The sequence below is a fragment of the Psittacula echo genome (genome assembly GCF_963264785.1).
Source record: "Psittacula echo genome assembly, chromosome: Z".
In the NCBI taxonomy this organism is placed as follows: Eukaryota; Metazoa; Chordata; class Aves; order Psittaciformes; family Psittacidae; genus Psittacula; species Psittacula echo.
Window position 1 is genome coordinate 53,007,546 of NC_137742.1, and position 22,517 is coordinate 53,030,062.

Here is a 22,517-nt window from a genome sequence, read left to right on the forward strand (position 1 = left end):
GTGAAGTGGTCTGAGCTATGCACCTCTGCAAACTGATGTGTATTTCCAATATCTTCAGGAAAGCCCAGCCATCACATGGGTTTGGACAATTTGTGCTCTGAAAGCCCAAAACTAATCAAACAGCAGTGCTTCAAACTTCAAAAGATGAGAATCTTCCAGGTTTTACCTAATCTGTAATTTCTAAGAGGGGGTTTAAAAAGGGGAAAAGAAATAATCCTAAAAATGAAATACAATTTGGAAACTTCTAATTATCAGAATCCTTGCACTACAAGGAATAAATGTTAAAACAAACAAAAAAAAAAAAAAAAAAAAAGTAAAATACAGCACAAGTCAGGATCACACACACAATGAGACTGATAAGGTGAATTACAAAAAGAGAGAACAGTATTGTTTTTCACATATATGAAACATTTCACTTTGAAAAAAATTACAGCCTACAGGTAAAACTCCACTAGCTTGTGCTAGTATGAAATTAATTTTGACCTAGTTTTATATTTTCATTATAATACATAATACGAAATTAAAAAGTCAAAACATAAAATTTTTATCCTGTCTTTTGAAGCACCGATACATTTCATTCTGACAACATGAGGACATTTTGATATTTGTCAGAAGTTTTTGATTTGTTCTTCTTCCACCAGCTCAAAATGAGACTGGATGAACCTATCAAGACAGATGAAAAATGTAATGATGTTACAATAAGTTCTCCAAAAGCGATATGGCACAGGCAGCTCATGAAGGCAGTATGTAACAGCAGAAACAGGAACATAGGCAGGATACCATGTTCAGCTATAGTAACCAGACCATGTCTGGTCCTTGATGTGGACCACTTTAATAAGTGATCTAGACTTTATTAGATATATCACACTGACTGTGTTATGTACTGTACTGTTTATGTACATGTACTGCATGGAATTAGATGTTTTCATATTAAAAATCAAACAAGGTTACAGGTAAAGAAGATTGTGTCCCAGCTAAATCTTGAGGGCTTTTTGGGCAGAAGAGCCCCTAAGCATTACCCAGAGCTATAATAAAGTTAGGACATCACCGCAGTAATATACATCCATACTTCATGTATATATGCAACAAAGAGATGCCACCCCTCAGCTGCATCTTTCCTAATGAAGCACCAGGTTAAATTATGCAGGTAGGCTTAGCCTAAGGAATCTTCTGATTCTTCTGATGCACCAGCGACTGAACAGAAGAATGGATGAGGAGAGTGTATCAAGTGATAAAAATAGGATTAAAAGGAGCAGAAACAGAAATGACTGTGGAGAAAAACCTGTAGCCCCACCAATAAACCGTAGTTGGAATAGACGGTTAATGGTATGGTTTCCTTCATTCACAAGGGATAGAAGTTCTTTTAAGGTTTTGGTACCGCAGCTTTCTTTGATAAATCCAAAGGAGAAGATTTTTTTATTTAAATATATATATACATATAGAAGAAACACATTCCATGGGCAAAAAATGGGGATTCAAAAGAATATTTGTACATAGAAATTGTACAGGACAACAGGAGCTTGGTACCCTTAACATCAGGATCCAGTGCTTCACCTGGTAACATTAAAAATACAAAACACAGAATATACACATCCCAACTGAACATACTTCTGACCTGGTCCACATTCCCATCACATCAGCTCTCCTCCGTTTCAACTGCATCATTGCTCCACCTCAAGGAGGCCAACAGTTCCTCTTAGGCAGACTTTCTTTTGAGAGACAACTCATTTTACCTCCCAGATCACTTCCATTCCTGATGAGCCTTTCCTGCTCTGCACAGAAATCCATTTGCATTCTAGTGACTCCTAAAGTGGAAATGACAGGCAGTCCTTCCACTTAAGGGCACAGCATCCCAGCTTTCCAGCAAGACTTCTCCATTCTCTGCTTCACTGTCTGCACCCGAGTTACACAGTGAGACCCACCTGTGGGCTTTGGCACACAGAGAAGCATGATTTCCACATCCAGCAATTAACGCTTAATGAAAAAACAGTAGCCACAGCAACTCCATACCAACATTTGAGACCATCTGTTACTGTCTTGTTAGTGTACACTGTCTAGAGTGACCAATCCACTTCATACCAACAGTATGGTATGCATCTGTTAAAGAAATATTTTACTGCACAGGCTGTGGATGGATTTCTGATGTGGGAAAAAGATGCAAAATAAGCCAAAATAAACACTGGCCTGATTATTTTAAGATGCATCTCTTGCTCAAGCACATGTAAATAAATCTCACCCAAGACACAAGAAGGTGGAGTTATGCTGGGGAATGACTTTGGCTTGCCTTGGGAAAGCTGCTAAGAATAATTAGAATGTTTCAATTTAACCATTTTTTAATGACTTGTGCATGCCCCACCACCTTTCTCTAAGATGGTGTCAAGCTACTACACACAGGCCAGCAGCAGGGAAAGGAAAATGTTGACAATACATTTGAAAGAAAGGCACCAGTGCTGTTGTGTGTCAATACTCATCCGAATGTGCCCATTTGATATTTTACTGACAGAACTGAAAATATGTTTGAATTTCAAACTTGTCGAGATGGCTAGGATGCAGGGATTATTTTCCCCTGAGGGCAGATAAACAAGACGGATGGGCTAAACTTCGAATCGCCTAATGATCAAAATGCAAGGTAAGCTGTCATAGAGAAGGCTCTTCTCATCCTTGCTGACAGCATGAATTCTTCTGAATTATTTCTAGTCTTTCTGATTAATGGGCCTAGTGACTAATTAGTTCATGAATCTTACTCATAAACGGCACTTTGATAGCTGCCTAATGTTCACTTTGAGAGAAAGACCTCACTGATATCAGCTGGAGATGTGCTCTCCAACAGAACCTGTCCCTGGATGATCCCACAGTTGGCAGTGGTGCACACATGCAGCGTGGCCCTTATGGCGGAGCTACCCCCAGCTGGGATGTCAGATCCACAGTGCCACACAGGGCAGGGGAAAGTGGGGCTGCACTCAACCTTTCTCCCCAGGCTGAGTGCCTGCGTCATCAGCCTTGTGTCACTTCTGAGACTGCAGTGTGGCGCAAACACATTTCTGCATGGCAGAACACTTCCCTCAACTGAAGAACGAATCAAGATGGTAATATTCTCTCTTGTAAAGGGTGAGATCAGTGCATCCCAGAAGAGATGCAATGTGCTCCCAGCACTGTAGCGTGTTAGGGACACCCCTGAGACATACACTGCTGCTCTGCATTGCGTTGCTTTTTCTAGAGGAAATCAGCCCAACCAGCCATCACCAACCAAGAGGGCAGCAAGAACCACCAGGATGACCTATAGGAGCACCACGTTGCCCTCTGACAGGACAAAAGCACATACATGAGATCCAAACGAATGTCTGCCAGTTAAAATGCTGAAGATGTACTTGGCTGCACCGGAAGTAAGCTGCGCACTTTAACTAATACTTTGGAGAATACCCATTAAAAGAAGAAGAGTTTCATTACTCCATCTCATTGCTCCCAGTTTCTGCTTTCTTCCTTGCCTGGAAGAGCTAGAATTCATTTACTTTGTTGTTACATCTGGACCGTATTGTTACAGTCTTACACATGGCTTTAGATCCCATTGTTCTCTGCAAATGGTCCCAGCTACTAAATGTCAGTGTCAGGGCCTGTACTTACGGCAAAAGACACGCAGTCTTTGGCTTATAGCTCTTCTGAGACCCCAGAAGCATGTTGACATTTCATTTTTAGCCTATCACAGTATCTGGGGATTGTGTTTGCTTGGGAGGGATTCAGTTTGAAGATGTATTGAGGTACTGCAACACTAAAACTTGCTCTACTACAACTAGGTAAATTGTCATTTGAACCGTTTGGCCTGATGAACAAGAAGAGAAAATGTAAATGGCAGCAGTTGCTCAGTGCTCCCCAGTACAGCTATTCTGAGTTGTGGTTCAGTTTGTGCACAGGTAAGCAGCTCTTAAGACATCTCCTGTTGTACCAGGGCCCACATGCCCAGAGGAACTTCTCTACCCCTAGCAAAATGTGGGTATTACCTGGGGAGAGCATCAAGAGTGCCTCCAGCACCATCACTTTGAGATCCAAAACATATTTCCACACAGATGTATTTCCTCCCAGCATTTAATGCTGAAAATATATTCTTGGATGCCATACCCTGTGGAGTCACACATGGGCAGAACAGAGGGAAGACAGCTTAAGAATTCTATGCAAATAATTGTCTTTCTCTGATTAACACTGACTATGTCAAAATGGGTTACATAAAGGGGAAAGGCCAAGCCTTCTGTGTTTTCTTATCCCTGTGGTCCAGAATCCACATATTTAATCCACCTGCAACTGAGGCCCAGCACTGACCTCCAGTATTTAAAGAGGTGTAAACACTGTTCTGTTTTATCATTAAGTCACAGACTTGCTTTCCCACTTGTCTCTCTCTCAGTCAATATCAGAACATACCAAAATCTGGGAGAGGTTTGCCTCCCACAGTGTTCCTTCTACACAGGAGGACCTTTCCGCTGCGGATCACTGCAATGGCAGCTACTGCCAAGAAAGACAGATGCACAGTGAGGGTGCAGACTGTCCTGATCCTTTACTTAGTAGTTACACAGGTATCTGCAAGTCTCCTAAGCTAGTGAAAAACTTTATTACCTTACCACAAGCTGAGTACTATCTATGCCAAGATTTCAACCTCTGATCTCAGTGGTGCTTTCAAAAGCGCGAACACAAAAAATCCTCCAGCTGACATAAAACTTGGTCCCTCTCCCTCTTCTGCTCAAAAGACAAAAACACAGGCTTAGCCTCAGCCACGAACACTACTATTCAGTCCACGCTGACAAAATCTAATCCCCAGAACAGCTTCTATGACTGTGATCTTCCATTTTCTTCACCTGTAGAAAGAAAAATAACTGAGTATGAACGTCAAGTCCAGAACGCTCGAAAGCTCAAAAATCAGCTCAGAAAAAAAAGAAAACAATACCAGTTGTGCGGCATCTACTACAACAGCACTACGAGGAGTTGCTTTTGCTGGTTTTTGTCCTCTGGTGTCCCAATGCAAATGTGTAACTGTGTCAGGTCTTGATACCACATTCCATGCAAGTTTGTTTCTTCTCTGTGGTCTGCAAGTCCTCCTGGCTCCTACCTGTGACACACAAAGACGGCAGAGAGGAACAATTCTGACAGACCAGGGACAGACCATCAACTCCAAGTAAACAGCTAGGTATGTCCACCTGATTTAAGAAAAGGGTAGCCTTTGCAAAAAGGCTGGGGTCATTCTATTAGCTAGCCAAGAACATGCATGCACTTATAAAAATGTCAAAGCAAAACTCAAACCAAAGGAGTTCTCCAGGATTCAAATCTGGTTAGATAACTCTGCAAGCATGCTGAGGAGGAGTTTTGGTGTTAAGAAACAATTCTCCAGCTCAGAGAATTAGAGACTGGTAGAGATATGCATTATTCAGCTCAGCTCTGTTCTGATGACTTGTTCAGCTCAGTGGCTGCATTGCAAAAGGTAAACAGGTTTCCATCCATAATCTTGTTGTCTCTGAGCAGCAATCCATCTGTCTCTCATTTATAGTATCGTCTAGTGATGTGTCTTCTTACCCAGGTGACACTCCCTTCAGATACTATTTTAATACCATTGAAGACAGACGAAACCCCAGATTTGCCTAAGCAAATTTAAAAGAGCTATTTAAAGATAAAGATGCAGCAAAGCTGAAGCTAATACTGTAAAGATTTCTCAGGAGGGTTCCTAAACGGAGAAATTACTGAGAAAGAAAATAATTCACCAGAAAGCTCTATCAAGCAAAATGAACTATAGCAGCTTCTAGTTAGGATGCTATAGTAAGGGATATATGCATACAGAGAAATCTTGGTATTGTAAATTTCATTCCTAAGAGGCTTCAGTCTACTAGTGAAAGATTTAAGTTTGACTCCAGTCTTTGATAAAAATATCTAATGCTCAATTTAGAAACTTTTCAGGATCATGAAGCTTGTGCTGTTTTTCAGCACACAGAGGAGAGAAAAGTCCGTATCTCATGAGATAAAGATGCTGGGAAAGAGTTAATAGGGCTGGAAACTCAAAAACCAGTGCCAGAATCTGGGAATCTATGTAACATGGATCCCTTTTGCATACTGCAAACTCTGTTACGAACATGGGGATTATTTCCCCTCTTTTTAAATACATAATTATCCATTCCATTCAGACAGAGTGCCTTACACAAATAAATGGCTATTGTTGAGATAAACCAGTTTTTCTAGTCTAACAAACAGATCAGCTCCTGAAAGTACATGGACTGTCATGTTGACTAACCAAGAGTCCCCTTGACAAAGAGGACTACAGCTATAAAAACATGCTGGGTCTTACTGACTATTTCAGCTTAAGAGTGAAAAGGCAGAAGCAAAAACTTACTTCAGGAATATGAGGAGACTTCTGACTCTGGAGAAACAGGCATGTGCAAGGATACTGAGGAAGAGGAAAGATCCTGGAGTGATTAAAAAGGTCTGATCAAAGCCCAGAGAACACTCAAGAGCAATGCCAGAAGTGAAGCAAGGTTAAGTGTATACAGATGTTCCACTGTTCAGTCTCAATCTGTACATGACCTCTTGGACTATGTGATGCAGAGAATAAGTGTGTCTCAAAGGCTTGGGGTGCCTACTTGTTACAAGCATGAAAAGGTAAACAGTAAATCAAAACCGCATGCAAAGGCAGAGTACTGGGAGAGAACATACTTAAGTAGTGTGGGTACCTCCAGATGCCAGCCCTGGTTGAAAAGCAGCTGGGGGTCCTGGCCCTGTATTTAAGCAAGGATGTGATTGATTGCCTGTATGAAGAAAGTCAAAGGAAAAAGATAGTCTCTACAACCTAGTGAAAATGAGGAAAACTTCACAAAGCAGTGACCCAAGCTGCTTACATCAAAAGACATTACAGTCAATTTGTGACCAGCAGCTGTAGAAGGGGCACGGGGAGAGCCACCAGTCTGAGGCACAACAGTCTGGCATGAGCGGGACACCATATCCCCAACAACTGAAAGGATCCTAGTGACCCAGCAAACCTAGCCAAAATCTCCCCAGAGGGCAGTATGCAGCATTTAGGGCACCCATGCTCCTCTGCCATGTAGTGTCTCAAAAACACAGCATGCCTACTCTCCCCTATTTTCACCAGGACTTCTCACAGAGCAGAATCAATATTACAAGCAGAGTCAAGAGACTGTATTCTTCATCTCCAGAGCAGAAGCTACCTAGCAGATTGCCTGGTGCTCCAAAATTTCCTGTCTCAGGAGAATCGCCCATACCCACCAGGAATATTCCCTACCTATAATGCACCATCCACAGATCAAATGAGTAGATGGTCAAAAACCCTGCCACAGCCTCCCTGCACCAAGAACTCTTCTGTGACCTTGGCACTGCTGGCACACACAAACAGTGCAGGGATCAATATGGACGTGTGTTTAAAACCCTAGACCAAGAAGCTTGTGAATTTTTCTCTTTGAAAGGAAAGGTAGATAACTGAACACAATGAGTACTAATCACATAGCTTAATGTACTCTGGAAGATAGCAGAGTGATAAAAGGCAGCACAAAGAAAACCCAGAGTAAGGCAAACCTCTCTGATGCTTCTTCATCCTGTCCTCCATCTGTCTTGTCTCTGTTGAATGCAAGCTCTCAGGTACAGAGGATGTCTAATAGTCTCCATTTCTACAGCACCTTTCACAATAGACTGAAATTTCAGTCAGAGCCTCTAGGCATTCAAGCAAAACAAGCAGCTCATACCAAGTGATAAATACATGAAATATCAATTATTATTTCTACAGAAATCTCATGGGGGGAGGTGGGGATATTTTAAAAGGACTTTATGCATTCAGTCCTTGATGTTAATACCTCACCTACTGCAAATGTTCTTCACTTTAAAAACATTAAAATAAATTGGAAAAAACAGCTTGATGGGTCATGTTATGATGCCCAGATTGCAAGATAACACATTAATACAGAAAACGGCCAAGAGACTGAAAAACACTACATCAACTTGTGTTCAAACTTTAACCTTACAAAATCACTCAATTTTCAGAAGATGGGTGCTCGTAATTCTTTCAAAAAGATTCTTTCAAAAATTCTTTCAAAAATTCTTTCTTCAGAAGACTTTGAGTATTTTTAGATCAAGATCCCCTCACATCAGTAGTCTCTTCTGAAAGTATTTTAGACCTCTCATTTTTAGTTCTTCTAGTGCACAAGCAGTAAGGAGAAGACCTGAAGCATCATTCTATTAATACACCACTTCAGGATTATTTTTACTTTTAGACAACTATTTTTGGAAAGCTTCATGCAACAGTCAGGACAGATCATTACTTGAAAGCATTTATCTGCAGTTTGTTCTAAGTACATACCAAGGACAGATAGCTCTTAATATTTACCAACCAAAGAATTGTCTTGGCATTAAATGTTGCAGAAACCTCTAAAAGGTGTAGCTAAGGGCACACACTGTGATGAAATATGGGATAGGAATCACAGAGAGGTACAGTTTATGTTTTGGGCAAAAGCAGGGGGGTAGAATTGGTGCACCATAGAAATGTTTTATGCAAGAAGTAGACCAGAACCTCCTACAAGAGAGACTCCGCCAACCGGAGTCATTACAGGAAGGTATTTCTAAAGGTTACATTCTCAGCCATTTCTGAATCAAATCTGAGCCTGAAATCATGACACAATACTGCCTGAGCAGTTCTGTGAAGGAGTGCAGACTAAATAACTCTATAGCATTCAAGAGTCTGTAAGAGTGAGACTTCACAGAACAAGCTTTTCTAGACTCCAGGAATATGAGGGCTAGGGAATAAAACTGCAACAAAACCTTTTCTTCAAACTATCTTAATCCAAAACACATTTGCATTCTATGAAGGCTTCACAAGACACTGATGCAGCTATAAGCCAAGCCAAATGTAGCAAGACACACCACTGAATTGAGTACCAAGGTCTACCCACCCAAAATGAAAGCAAGAAAACATGCCAAGTTTGCTTTTTATAGACATGAGTGACTGAAGTCTAAAACTGTACAACTATGGCAGTTAGACGTGAGACAGGAAAACCTTACACCTTAAACATTGGTTTCAGCCTAAACCAAACTGCAGCTGGTGAAGTAATGGTACCATTTATTTTCTGATTGGTAAACTGGGTTGGATGCATCCTGGAGAAGAGCTTCAAGCCTCCTCTTAGATGGTGCCAGCACCGGCACCCTGCTGAACAGACTGCTGGGAAGTGCCATAATAGGGTGAGGCGGAAGCAGTGGCAGCATCCCTGCCTGAACCGTGTCCCTTCAACGTCTCTTCAAGAAACCAGCAGCCAGCTTAGTTCTCCAGCACTGCTCACCTAACACTTCTCATCTGGAGAAAAAAAAATGAGGATTTCTTTCTTTGAGCTTAGAAAGAATTATGGTTCCAAATTGCCATGATAAAAACCTCAGTGTCATTTAATGTAGTCAGAAGCAGGCTTGTACAATTCAGCTGTGATCATATCCTGTTCCAGGTGCCTATTAGAGGGGAAAAAAAAAAAAATACACAGGAGATTGTCGTACACAAAGAAAAAGAGAAAGTAGAAAAATCGTGTATGTGTATAAAATACAGGACACATCATTTATATATAAATATTATTTACATATCTATGAGCTACTAAGCATCATTGTTAAAAAAAATATGTTTAAAATATCTAAATTCAAATAGCCTAAACTGCAGAAACCCCAGGTTTTCCTCATGTCTAATTCTTAAATAAAGCATTTCAGAATATGATTGAGGTATAATATCTTTTCTCACAAAGGCTGTGTATTAAATTCCTCACTGGCAAAGGAATTTTTATGGAAGGTTAATGCTTCCTGTAACATTTATCCTGGATAGTGTGGCTTCTCAAATAATTTTGTGGGCTTTATTTCCTGCACTGTTACAAAGCTTTATCTTCACTGTAATCGCTTTACAAATACCACATTTTCTGCCGATACAAAGGCAGCAGTTATTTCTCCGTCCAACTACACAGGTTAATTAAACAGAAAACCCAAGTTAAAATAATACGTTGAGTGGACATAAATCCAGAGACACCAAGTTGAGCTTGTCATACCCAATGCCATATAAACTTACCCAGCCAATACACTGTTCCCCACTATACTAGTTAAATCTGAAGCAACTATCTTTCAATCTGGGACCTACAGTCCTCTCACATGCCACAAAACAGGTATTTGCTCAACTACAGTTAAGAGAACACTGGCGTAAAATAAATAGGGGGGCTGCAGCCACAGCAGAGCATTCTGGCCCAGCGTCACCAAGAACATACTGGGGAAAGGGGGATGCCTGCAAGTTCCTAGCCACAAAACAGGTGTAAATGGCAAAATAACATCAATTGCACTAATTGGGGATTTGGTTGTTGTGCAAAATGAGTACAGCTGGCATACTGAGGTGTCAGACAGGGCTGTAGCAGAATAGCAACTAAGAGTAGAATGCAAAATATAGCAAGAGACACACATGCAGCTTTATTTCATGCTAGCTGCTTTTTGAAGTTTGGTAGATATTTAAAGCATACTGCCATTTTAGCAGGCAGAACTAGCAACACCCATCAGCCATTACCTGCGACATCTGATGAGACACAGACCCCAGGACACACTACTCCAATACACAGCTATCCCAGCACCTGCACACCTCACCTGAGAGCACAGAGCACAGAACACCTCACAGAGCAACAATATGGGATGGGCACACATGCAGTGGGCAGTGATGAATGAGCCAAGCCACAGAGGCCCTTTTTTGTCACGTGAACAGAAAAGCTTTGCAGAAACTAGCTCTGCATGTTTTGGGGAAAAATAAATAAATAAATGTAAAATAGCACTCATGAAGACAAAAATGTTTGTGTTTTAAGGCTGACCTTCTTGATTCTTTCTATATACATTCAGCTCTAGCATCAGTACTGTGACTGTGCCAGCACCCCCTTCTCCAAACTGGCTAGTCCATCAGGTCATCTTTCTGTATGCCCTGCTACCAGTCCCATGAACAAGAGGTTTCACAGCTAGGACATTCTCCCTTCTTGAACCTATACAATGGATGCCGAGTCTAAACATATTTTGCCATGATCATGAAATGTTTTCAGAGACAGGACAAGGGTCATGCTATGGTAAGGGGCTATATGAAAGTGTCCTGGGTTCAGCAGTAGCAGTCATTTTTTAATCCCTCTTAGTAGCTGGTGCAGTGGTGTGCTTTTGACTTTCGGCCTGGGAACAGCACTGATAACACCAATGTTTTTAGTTGCTGCTCAGTAGTGTTTACTCCGACCAAGGACTCTGTGAGTCTCATGCTCTGCCAGGGAAGAGAGGAAGCCGGGAGGAAGCAGAGACAGGACACCTGACCCAAACTAGCCAAAAAGGTATTCCATACCACAGCACGTCATGTCCAGTATATAAACTGGGGGCAGTTACCCGGAAGGGCTAGATCACTGCTCAGGTCGGGCTGCGTATTGGTCGGAGGGTGCTGAGTGGCTGTGTTCTCCTCCCTTGTTATTTCCCTTATCATTATTGTTATTGGTGGCAGCAGTAGTGGTCTATGTTATGCCTTAGTTACTGGACTGTTTTTATCTCAACCCATGGGAGTTATATTCTTTCGATTCTCCTCCCATCCCTCCAGGAGTGGGGGGAGGAAAAAGGTGGAGAGTGAGAGAGCAGTTGCACGGTTCTGAGTTACCACCTGGGCTTAAACCACGACAGCAAGACAGAGTAGTACCCATTCAGAGATGTGAGGATCTGTCAGTCCTCAAAAATTCAACAAAACACTAAAAATGCAAACTTGAATTTAAGGATGCTATGTCTTAAACATGCTGCTTTAAATATCAGCACAGGCACAATTCTAAAAACATGGTTTAGCCAAACATTTGCACATAAATATAAAATGTGTTGGACAAAGGAGCCAAAAGGTATCCCATACAATCAGAGGAGGAACAGCAGGCAGCCCTGCCCCAGCAGCGATGTCAACAGGGGACTGGGGAAGACTCAACAGGGATTATCAGAGGCTGATGTGAGAGATGTCAACAAACTGATGGGGATCAGCAGATGCTACTAAGATAACGGGGTTCGAGCACCGTCCTGCAAGGACTGGCTATGGGGCTAGGGATAGTTCAGCATGGAGTAGAGATGGCTTTGGAACACCTGACAGCATCACAGTACCTACTGAGAAAGAATCAATGACACTGGGACAGGCTTTTCATAGCTGTCTCACCTCACAGGAGGGTGAGACAGCAGCATCAGCTGAAACTAGACAGGTCCAGGCTGGAGATAAAGACACATTTCTCCCGCTGAGGAGAGGCCGGCAGTGGAGTAGGTTGCCCAGAGAGGTTGGGCTGTCTCCATCCCTGGAGGTTTTCAGGACCTAACTGAATAAAACTGTGGGCACCCTGGTCCAATGTCATAGCTGATCCTGCTCTGAGCAGAAGTTTGGACTAGAGACCTCCCAAACTGCCTTCCAACCTGAACTATCCTGTGATCTTACATTATAAACGTCAATACAAATATATAAATATATACACACTGTGTATAGCTGTAGATGCACATACAAACACAAATGTCCATGTGTGCATGTGCCAGACTGCACTGTAGTAAAACACCACCTTCTGCTAGCTACCACTAGGGAAGTCACTGTGCAGATTTTGACTTCCAATTGTATGTTTCTGCAGACATTGCAAAATGTCTGCAAAAAAAGATGTTGATTTTGAAAGAGATTTGATACAAAAAATTTCCTCCCTTCTTTCAGCTCAGATACCTGTGCTCTCCTCTTGTTACATAGAGTTGTCTTACAGTCTGGGGGGCTCAGGAAGACAGGATGAAGAAGTGAGGAGAGCACAGGAAGGTGCATGACTTTCCTGTGGGTGTGACTGACTACCAAGGCATACATATGGGATGCACTGGGCTCTCATATATAGCTAGAATGTTTGTGTACAGGATACACACTATTATCCATTCAGAAGCACAGCAAAATAAAATGCTAGTGAATTTGACATGTGAGGTTCAATATCAGAGCAGAGCCTCAGATCATTAGGAAAAAAGTTATGCCTGTTAAAATTTCTTTCCAATTAATGCATTTTATCAGTAAAGTAAAAAATAAAACAAAGAAGTAAACTCAACTAAATCCAAATAATTTCTCAGTTACACTCATGCTGTGTTATGGAAGTCCTGGTTCATGGCAAAATTAGCCCCACTCTGTCTAATAGCTGTTGTAAAAGTGGAATCATTGCACCCTACATGCAATTGGATTTGATGACAAACGTTGTAGTCACATACTGTACTACTTATTTTTTCCTGCTGTTGGAGGTTTCCGAATAGCTTCACCACAGTGCAGGTGAGAAGGTGACTCAATGGGCCAATGGCCAAGGAAGGAAATATTGCTTCTCATCAGGTTTCATTCCTAAAATTCACCAATTTCCAGCAGCTCTTCTCTCATATTTAAAAAAAATAAATAAATAAAATAGACTATTGCTGAAGAACAGAAGAAAAGGGTCTTCTCTGTCATTTTGTAAATATCACCACTGGCAGAAGATTTTCACATTCGGTTTTAATCCTAAGTTTCTTCTAAATCAACACATCATTCTGGGAAGAGCCTGGTTATGACCCAGTTTCAACAGACCGTACAGCAGCCTGGGCTGATCTAGGTTAAATGCCAAGAGGGTCATTGTTTTAAAAGTAAAATGACACAGTGCAACACTGAGTAGTGCCATGTGTATCACCACAGAAGCAGTATAAATGAGGTAACAGGAGGGCAAACAGGTGCTGGATAAAGGGTGTTGTAATCTGTCTCCTTCAGCAGTACTGAAGACCTGAAGGTAAAGAAGGAGGGGGCACCTACCAGGGTTGCTACAAAGTCAGCTTTACTCTACTGCCTTTATGACAACAATATAAAGTAACTCCCACAACACAGTGAAGATAAGCTCTTTAAAGAAAATATAAAAGCATTAGCTTGGCAATTCATCCAAACCTCATCATGCATCGTAGACATTTTTGAAGTTTAACAAAGAAAAGCACATCATTAAAGAATACTGCTCTATCACCATTCTTATGCAAATCCTTTCAGATAGTTGGGTGGAAAATTCCATCTAACACGCAGTGAGAAATAAATGTTGCAGGGTAGAAATTTCAGCTATACCGAGTGCATCTATCACTTGTATAATCCAAACTACTGTATGTGCCCTGACTACAGAATTAGTATTGATCCATTCACCATGTAAACATCAAGTACTTTCTATTATTACTTGAAATAGCATGCTATCACAATTTCTATTTCCTCCCTCTATCTTAAATAGAAGTATTGCACATTAGCTCTTCTCTTCATGTACTTTTTTGCACAGCTATCTAACTACAGTGTTCAAGGCTGTGCTAGGTTTCCTGCAGACATCTGCAGTATTACCATCAAAGTACTTTATTTTCAAGTCATCTCTGATGGAAGGCAATACAACTCTCATTTACACTGAAACCTGTTACTGTGGCTTCTGTTGGTAAAACACAGAGGGTCCTTTGTTTTAAGATCTCTGTTGTGACTACCCTCATGAATGACTACATCAAACAGCTCTCCCAAATGTTACTCACAGACCTCTTATGAGTATCACTAAGATAAGAGCGGACTGCAAGAGTCTGAAAGCTATGTCATCTGAGTACACACAAGTGGGGAAAAAAAATCATGATTTCCATCTCCTCTGTCTCAACAAAAAAAAGCTAATGTGGCTAAAATTCAGCTTTGAATAGTGCTGGGAGATGCTTGAAAGCATAACATGTTTCACCTGTTAGAACCTTGCTTTGTCTCTGAGCATGGTGAAAAATTTACATTGAAAAGGTAAAGGATTGTCTCCAGAAAATCTCTAAAATTTTAGACTTGAGAGTTGATCCTAAATTCTGGTGACTCCAGCAAGACAGCAATGATGCCTTAGAGCTGTGTGGCACTGTATGCACTTTGTTTGTTTCTCCACTGTGCCACAGAGTAACCCACTCATTTTGCATTCCGAGTGCTGGGTCACACAATCACAGAATCATAGAATCATAGAATAGTTAGGGTTGGAAAGGACCTTAGGTTCATCTAGTTCCAACCCCCCTGCCACGGGCAGGGACACCTCACACTAAACCATGCCACCCAAGGCCTCATCCAACGTGGCCTTGAACCAAGGCTGGAGCATTCACCACCTCCCTGGGCAACCCATTCCAGTGCCTCACCACCCTTACAGTAAAGAATTTCTTCCTTATATCCAATCTAAACTTCTCCTGTTTAAGTTTTAACCCGTTACCCCTTGTCCTGTCACTACAGTCCCTGATGAAGAGTCCATCCCCAGCATCCCGATAAGCCCCCTTCAGATACTGGAAGGCTGCTCTGAGGTCTCCACGCAGCCTTCTCTTCTCCAGGCTGAACAGCCCCAACTTTCTCAGCCTGTCTTCATACGGGAGGTGCTTCAGTCCCCTGATCATCCTCATGGTCCTCCTCTGGACTTGTTCCAACAGCTCCATGTCCTTTTTATGTTGAGGACACCAGAACTGCACACAATACTCCAAGTGGGGTCTCACGAGAGCAGAGTAGAGGGGCAGGATCACCTCCTTCGACCTGCTTGCTGGTCACGCTCCTTTTGATGCAGCCCAGGATACGGTTGGCTTTCTGGGCTGCGAGCGCACACTGAAGCCGGCTCATGTTCATTTTCTCATCGACCAACACCCCCAAGTCCTTCTCTGCAGGGCTGCTCTGAATCTCTTCTCTGCCCAACCTGTAGCTGTGCCTGGGATTGCTCCGACCCAGGTGTAGGACCTTGCACTTGTCATGGTTAAACTTCATAAGGTTGGCATCTGCCCACCTCACAAGTGTGTCAAGGTCCCTTTGGATGGCATTCCTTCCCTTCAGTGTATCAACCGAACCACACAGCTTGGTGTCATCGGCAAACTTGCTGAGGGCGCACTCAATCCCACTGTCCATGTCACTGCCAAAGATGTTGAACAAGACCGGTCCCAACACCGATCCCTGAGGGACACCACTCGTTACCGGTCTCCAGCCGGACATTGAGCCATTGACCACAACTCTTTGTGTGCGGCCATCCAGCCAGTTCTTTATCCACCGAGTGGTCCACCCATCAAATTGATGTCTCTCCAATTCAGAGACAAGGATGTCATGTGGGACAGTGTCGAACGCTTTGCACAAGTCCAGGTAGATGATGTCAACTGCTTTGCCCCTGTCCATCAGTTTCGTAGCCCCATCATAGAAGGCCACCAAATTGGTCAGGCAGGATTTCCCCTTAGTGAAGCCATGCTGGCTGTCACCAACCACCTCCTTGTTTTTCATGTGCCTTAGCATGCCTTCCAGGAGAATCTGCTCCAAGATTTTGCCAGGCACAGAGGTGAGACTGACTGGTCTGTAATTCCCCGGGTCATCCATTTTCCCCTTCTTAAAAATGGGGGTTATATTTCCCTTTTTCCAGTCATTGGGAACTTCACCTGACTGCCATGATTTTTCAAATATGATGGCCAGTGGCTTAGCAACTTCATTCGCCAGCTCCTTCAGGACCCGTGGATGGATTTCGTCAGGTCCCATGGACGTGTGTACGTTCAGGTTTTTAAGATGGTCTCGAACCAGATCCTCTCCTACAGTGGGCCTAGGGTCTTCATTCTTACAGTCTCTGAGTCTGCCTTCCAAGATTTGGGTGGTGTGGTCAGAGCCCTTGCCAGTGAAGACCAAGGCAAAGAAGTCATTAAGAACCTCAGCCTTCTTCACCACCAACCTTCTTCATCACCATTTCACTTCTTATTCAGTGCAAAAAGAAGTGTCTTCAGCCCATACAGCTGCTGCAGTCAGAGGAGAATTTTCTTCAATGATAATTTATAAATTGCAAAGGAGACTTCTTCCCAAAAGAACAAACAAACCTTGGTGCTCACACCTTACTGCAGCCCCAGTGGAAGATGAGGCCACAGCAGCTTTCTTAACAGCTTGAAAATCACCATCTGCAGCTTCTGAAAGCACTCACACCTCCCTCCGTTTTGTATTGGTGTCCCCATGTATAAATAATACATCCTCCTGAAGTTTCAGTCACAGTTAAAGCTGATGCAAAAATTAAAATGCAGTGACACCCCATCCAGACAAAACCTACAAGAACCAGTCATTCCAGGTAGATGCAAAGAAAGCATGGTCTGTAGGTCAACAAGGAGACATTACAGTTGAAAACATTTTGTTGATAATGCCCTGCTGCCTCCTTTCTGGGGCCATTGATTCAAGTCCCTGACCGAGCTCAAACACTCTGGCTGAGATCATGTCTCCATGGCAGCCAGACCCAATGTCATTTAAAGCTTTGAAAGTCAAAAGGGACTTCATGGATTGCATCAGGAAGACCTGCCTCCTTCAGGGAGAATTGTCACACACTGCCCAGAGTAAACCCCAGTGCCTCAATGTACCTGTCTAGAATGAGAGTGGCGATGATGACCTTAAACAGCACTTCCAAAAAGGTCCACTCATGAAAAGTGTGGCACAGAAGAGAAAGTGATATGTGCAAAAGCCTATGATCTCCTTCGCTTGGTGGATGCAAGAGACAATATGGTCAGCTCTCATAGTCAAAAGCCTTGGGTAACTATTCACACGTGCCTTTCACAATATGCAAAATGAATCATGACCATGCATGCATTCTCCTCTGGCCAATCTTCCCATCCATGTAGACAAAAAAAATCAACAGATCCCTGTTGCTCAAGCCTGTTTTTTAGGCAAGCAGCCATAACAGAAGCACCCATGCTTCTCTGCTCTCTACCTGCAACCCACGATGGCAGCACAATCCCAAAAGTATCCATTTGAGGATGAGTTTCCCACCTACCACATAGCCATACTGTGGGCTATCAACAAATGCTCAGTCTTTCACCTCCCTAGATCAGAAAGCTTAATAGTCTAATAAGCACATAGACTGTAAAGCCCATCAGCCACAGAGAAAAGGCTGAAGATGGCAGGACTCATTATTTCCAGAACAATAGTGCAACTTTCAGATCTCCCTCTCACAAGCCATCACAATAAAGCCTCCAGCCTCAGAGATCACAGTGGTGCTTCTCACTGCATTTCAGACACAGGCTACCTAATGCCACAGCACACCAGCATGTCAGCTGCAATGAAAAGTCCAGCAGCTCTGAGACCAGAAAAAAATTGGGCAATCTCAAACCATTTAAAGGTGGTGGCAGAGAGTAAAGGGTAGACAGGACCAAGGAGAAGGAGGAGTACTCACAACTGTAGGTGCCTGTGCATCTCCCACTATGGGCTCAATTCCCCCAGCAGACTTGCAGCTCCTTCCTGAGAGACCAACATAGAAAACAAAGGAGACAGATGGTAAATGACCATGGTTCAGACATCATTCATTTTGACATTAATGTAGTGGTAATGATTGACACCAGCTGATACTAAGTATTGGGTGCTGGGGACAATTCCTTCTCCCTAAAAGAAGGCAAAAAAAAAGCCCTGTTTCTGGGCAAAGCATGTAAACTTCAGTTTAAGGCATGTTTCTTATTGTTTATAAAGCATCAGGTAGGTCTGTGGTCCCAAGCAATAGCTGGCAGCCACTTTCTGAGTGTGATTCTTTTGGTATGACCCAGGCAAGACAGAGGCCTCTCTCCTCCGACATACAAATAAACCAGGTGCCTGGGATGCACCACAGATTACCAAGAGAAGAACCCAAACAGGAAGACAGTAGACTGCCTCTAACTTCTGTGAGGTAGAGAAATGTTCAGGACTTGATAGAAGCATCATTCTTTTATCTCCCAGCTTCTCAAGTGTGCCTCAAAACCAACACAAATGAGAGGTCCTCCAGCAGTTTCTCCAGGCCATGTCTGAGCTCTCCACCTGTTGGGAATTTTAGACATAAATACAATACCAGTACTTGGTGCCTTGTCATATAGACTTGGATGTGACCTTCTTCATTGGGAAGAAGTTGCTGCCAGACCCAGAAAACAAAACTGACAACCCAGGAGTAGCACTTGGGGAGAGGGGCAGCTCAACTGCCTACAGCTCTGAAGAAGTGTGGGTGGGATCATCAGTTATACTGGAATTCATTGATAGCTGGGCCTTTTAGTCTTCCTGAAAATCACAGTCTTTGAGAAAATTATTAGAGATGATTGTGTTACAAGCACATCATGGAAGAAGCTGGAAATGAAGAGAGAAGAAACACATGTATAAGGGAGATACACAGGGTAAATACATCATGAACTCATAGTTACTTCAATGGAACTGTGCTTCATTGTCATTGAAAAAACTGACAGCAAAGATATTCTGTGGCAAGTTAGCATACTATTACTGGTTTGGTCGCTCATTTATCCTTGTCACATCTTCAAAGCTTCTCTAATCATCATCCCAAGATGTTCCCAAGTATCTCCTTTGTGTTCTCTGCCCAATTCACTCTTTTCCAGAATATCATCTTTCTTTAGTTTCTCAGATACACTTCAGATACCATGAATCTCAGTAGCAGAGATCTCTGGACCATCCCTTGGAATCAGGTTTGTCTGTTTGCCTATTTAAAGTTGCATTATAAAGCATAACTAAACTGCTCTGTTTTAATTAAACAACGTGAAAATAGGAAACTGTGCTACCAGAAATGACTTAATAAGCCTTGCTGTTAATCTCACAAAACTGCTAATTATAAAGTCACAAAACCATTCTTATCCAATTTAGGCTAAAGTCAAGTCTTACACACAACCAGGTAACTAAGAAGCAGATAATGCTTTATCACTTACTTGTAGCCCAGCATCATCAATATCTACTGCTTAAACATAGTAATTTCCTCATAAAGTTTGGCACAGGACTACACTGCTTTTTCTAACATTACGGATAGAGTCTCTGAACAGTAAATGGCAAAGCCTCAGTTTACTGCAGCAGGAAAACCATGACATTACTGCTGTAATAGAAACATGGTGGGACGATCTGCATGATTGGAGTGCTGCAATGGGCAGCTACAGGCTCTTCAGAAGGGATAGGCAAGGAACAAGAGGTGGTGGGGTTGTGTTGTACATCAAGGAACTCAATCAACTGCCCAGAAATCAATGTGTGAGCAAGACAGTTGAATGTTTGTGGTGAAGATGAGCGGGAAGGCCAGCCAAGCACGTATTCTGGTAGGAGTCTATTACAGACCACTCAAGCAGGATGAAGCTATGAATGTTCTTCAAACAACTGGGAGAAGTCTCACGATCGCTTGCCCTTGTTCTCATGGGAGACTTCAACCTACCAGATGTCTGCTGGAAGTGCAACACAGCAGACAGGAAACAATCCTGGAGGTTCCTGCAGTGTGTGGAAGACCACTTCCTGATCCAGCTGGTGAGTGAGCCAACTAGGGGAGATGCTTGACTAGATTTGCTGTTTGCAAACAGAGTACATCTCGTGGGTGATGTGATGTTTGGAGCCATCTTGGGTAAAGCGATCATGAAATGACTGAATTTTCAATCCTTGGAGAAGTCATGAAGAAGGTCAGCAAAACCTCCACCTTAGACTTCCGGAGGGCTGAATTTGGCCTGTTTAGGACTCCGGTTGGGAAAGCCCCTTGGGAAACAGCGCTGAAGGACAAAGGAGTCCAGGAAGGCAGGGCACGCTTCAAGAACGAAATCTTCAAGGCACATGAGCAGGCGGTCCCCATGTGCTGAAAATCAACCCAGCAGGGAAGCGACCAGCCTGGCTGAACAGGAGATATTGCTGGAATTCAGGAAAAAAGAGAGTATCACCTGTGGAAGAAGGGACTGTTACCCCATGCAGAGTACAAGGAAGCTGCCAGGTTATGTACAGAAAATGAGAAAACCAAAGGCACAGCTGGAACTTAATCTGGCCACTGTTATAGAAGACAAAAAATATTTTTACAAATATATTAGCAATAAAAGGAGGGCCAAGGAGAACCTCCATCCTCTACTGGATACTAGAGGAAATCTAGTGACCAAGGATGAGGAAAAGGCTGAGACACTTAATGCTGCCTCTGCCTCAGTCTTTCATAGTCACACCAGTCACCCCTAGGGTATTCAGTCCCCTGCATTGCATCCCAGAGATGGGGAGCTGACTGAAGTCCCCATATCAAGGAAGAAATGGTAAGTGGACTCCTGGTCCACTTGACCTACATAAGACTATGCAGCCAGACAGGTTACACCTAAGAGTGCTGAAAGAGGTGGCAGGAGAGCTTGACAAGCCATTTTCCATCATCTATCAGCCATCCTGGTCTAGATGGCAGGTCCCAGAGGACGGGAGGTCAGCCAACATGACGCCTCTCTACAATTGGGGGAGGAAGGAGGACCCCAGAAACTACAGGCCTGTCAGCCTGACGTCAGTGCCAGGGAAGGTCACGGAGTGGATCATCCTGAGTGTGATCACACAGCACATACTGGGAAACGGAGGGACCAGGCTAAGTCAGCATGTGTTATGAAGGGCAGGTCCTGCTTGACCAACCTGATCTCCTTCTACAAAAGGGTGACCAGCCAGGCCAATGAGGAAAAGGCTGTGGACATTGTCTATTTAGAGTTTTAAAGCATTTGACACTGTCTGCCACAGCATTCTCCTGGAGAAATTGGCTGCTCACGGCCTGGATAGGTGTAGTTCTTCACTGGGTAAAAAACTGGATGGATGGCTGAGCCCAAAGAGTGGTGGTAAATGGTGTCACGTCTACTTAGGGACCAGTTATTAGTGGTGTCCCCCAGAGCTTGGTATTGTAAAAGCTGCTTAATGTCTTTATCAATGATCTGGATAAGGGGATCAAGTACACCCTCAGTAAGTTTGCTGATGACGTCAAGCTGGGTGGGAGCATTGATCTGCTGGAGGATTTGGAGGCTCTGCAGAGGGATCTGGACAGGCTGGATCGATGGGCTGAGGCCAGTTGAGTGAGGTTCAACAAGGCAAAGTGCCAGGTCCTGCGCTTGGGCCACAACAACCCCATGCAACGCTCCAGGCTTGGGGAAGAGTGGCTGGAAAGCTGCTCAGTGGAAAAGGCCGTGGGGGTGCTGACCGATGGCACTGAACATGAGCCAGCTTGTGCTCAGGCAGCCAAGAAGGCCAGCGGCATCCTGGCCTGTATCAGCAATAGTGTGGCCAGCAGGGCCAGGGCAGTGATCATCCCCCTGTACTTGGCACTGGTGAGGCCGTACCTCGAATCCTGTGTTCAGTTCTGGGTCCCCCACTACAAGAGAGACATTGAGGTGCTGGAGCAGGTCCAGAGAAAGGCACCAAAGCTGGTGAAGGGCCTGGAGCACAAGTGTGATGAGAAGCGGCTGAGGGACCTGGGAGTCTTGAGTCTGGAGAAGAGAAAGCTCAGGGGGGACCTTATTGCCCTCTGCAACAACCTGAAAGGAGGATGGACAAAGCAGGTGGCTGGTCTCTTCTCCCAAGTAGCAAGTGAAGGACATGAGGAAATGGCCTCAAGCTCCACCACAGATTTAGTTTGGATATAAGAAAGAATTTTTCATTGAAAAGGTGCCCAGTCACTGGAAGAGGCTGCCCAGGGAAGTGGTGGAATTATCATCCCTGGAAGGGTTCAGAAACCATGTAGATGAGGCCCTCACTGACATGGTTTAGTGATGGTCTTGGCAGTCCTGGGGTAATGGTTGGACTT